The sequence below is a fragment of the Sander lucioperca genome, chromosome 15 (assembly GCF_008315115.2).
Source record: "Sander lucioperca isolate FBNREF2018 chromosome 15, SLUC_FBN_1.2, whole genome shotgun sequence".
Lineage (NCBI taxonomy): Eukaryota > Metazoa > Chordata > Actinopteri > Perciformes > Percidae > Sander > Sander lucioperca.
In genome coordinates, this window is record NC_050187.1 from 8,357,957 (window position 1) to 8,360,123 (window position 2,167).

The following is a 2,167-nucleotide window of genomic DNA, read 5'->3' on the forward strand; positions in this document are numbered from 1 at the left end:
GTTGAAATGTTAAGTGTCTGCTTAGTTGACCTCTTTATCACATTGTATGTCTAAATGCTTTTTGGCGCTACCTCCAATGGTACTTTATTACGAACGCTTTGTTTTGATTTTTTTTTTTTTTTTTTTTTTTTTTATAAAGTTACTCTTAATACAATAATGTGTTTGTGACTGGTCTTTTATTTCAGTAAAGGACCGTTTGGTATTCATGGGATGGACCACTGGAGGAAAATAGGGGAGGGTCATGTCTTTTATTCTTTGTTGAGGGGAGGGTCACCCAACATTTTTTAGCCGGGGGGCACCCAACTTTTGTATTAATGAAAACGGCTAAATTTCAAAGTGGCTTGTTTGGTGCATATTTTTTTTATGTAGCTCTTCGTCTTGGCCCTCTTGCTACCAGATGGGTCTGACCCATGAGTTTGCAGGGGGAGCACTGTCCCCTGGTGGCTGAAACGGGTAATTGCATTGTTTAAAAAATGAGTGGAATTATTACATCGGGCATGACCAGATATTTTATAAATATCTTAACTAACACAAAACAACTAAATGGTGGTAGGTAATAGAGGGCTGCATTGGGATTGGGTCCCGCGGGACCCAACGCAAATCTCGCGGGAGCGGGCGGTTTTAACTTTGCTGCGGGCGGGAGCGGGCGGCTAAAAAAAACACTGCGGGATCGGGATGTAGCCTGGAACCCCCACACGCCAGCAGAAACCATAGATATACATATATACGGACTGAGTATATACTGTATAGGCCATTTATGAGCGGACACTAGCGTGTCTGAGCCTCCCAGGACGGGGGAGCTCGCTCCCTCATCCTCTGCTCCTTTCTCCCTCTCCTCTCTCCCTCATCCTCGGCCCCTTCCTCCCCCTCTCTCCCTATCCTTCTGCTCCTTCCTCCCCGTCTAACAGCAGCAAGCACCTGCCTTCTTTGCCTTCATCTTCTCCATATTAATCTATAAAATGACGTGTTTTCTCATGCGGGACGGGAGAAGACACAACGTCAATGCATCTCTATTATTGTGCGGGCATAAATTCTCAGAGTTTTGCGGGAGTGGACGTACACATTGCGGGAGCGGGCGAGAGTGTAACACACATGTTGCGGGTGCGGGCGGTAATGGTCAGAAATTCGCCGGGAGCGGGATGAAGAAAACAGTCCAGCGCAGGGCTCTAGTAGGTAATACATCAGATTTCATATACTGCTAAAATATTACCTGGCTGACGATGGGAGCAGCAGGACGCAAAAAACGAAAATTACTGTTGCGATAGTCTGGACATCTTGCCGTGCCAACCTTGCAAAAAAGGTTTCCTTAATGCCATGTATATAAATGTGATGTCAGCAATTGATTGCGGGTTTTGTGTAGATTTTGACTTTTATACGTTTATTCCACTCTGTTTAAACGGCGAAGTGGAGAGGCCTCGTTCACCTGTTTGGAGCTGGCTGGTGAATGTGACGCTCGTATAGGCCTTGCTGGATACACCGTGACCCTTTTTGTGGATCTACTGATCGCTGTGGATTACTTTTTTTTCCGTGTCATTGGATTATGGCAAAATACAGATCTTTTTTTATCAACGTGTCAACGTTTTATGGTGTGACTGCGCTTCGTTTCTGCGTTTGGAGAGGCATCTCAACAGACTGTAGGTCGAACACTGATTGTTCACTGTTACATTTTAGTTGAATTTAAGTGTCGGGGCATTCCGCCACCGTCTATTGTGTTCCAAAACAGCCGTGCCGCGATTGGATTTCATAAGGGCGAATTGTTAAATTGTTACAATGTAATTTAAAATCTGCTTAAAAAAAAAAACATATGTTTTGGAATATAATGTGAAGGTTCGGCAGCTTTACCTACAGTCAGGTCCATAAATATTGGGACATCGACACAATTCTAATCTTTTTGGCTCTATACACCACCACAATGGATTTTAAATGAAACGAACAAGATGTGCTTTAACTGCAGACTTTCAGCTTTAATTTGAGGGTATTTGCATCCAAATCAGGTGAACGGTGTAGGAATTACAACAGTTTGTATATGTGCCTCCCACTTTTTAAGGGACCAAAAGTAATGGGACAATTGGCTGCTCAGCTTTTCCATGGCCAGGTGTGTGTTATTCCCTCATTATCCCATTAACAAGGAGCAGATAAAAGGTCCAGAGTTCATTTCAAGTGTGCT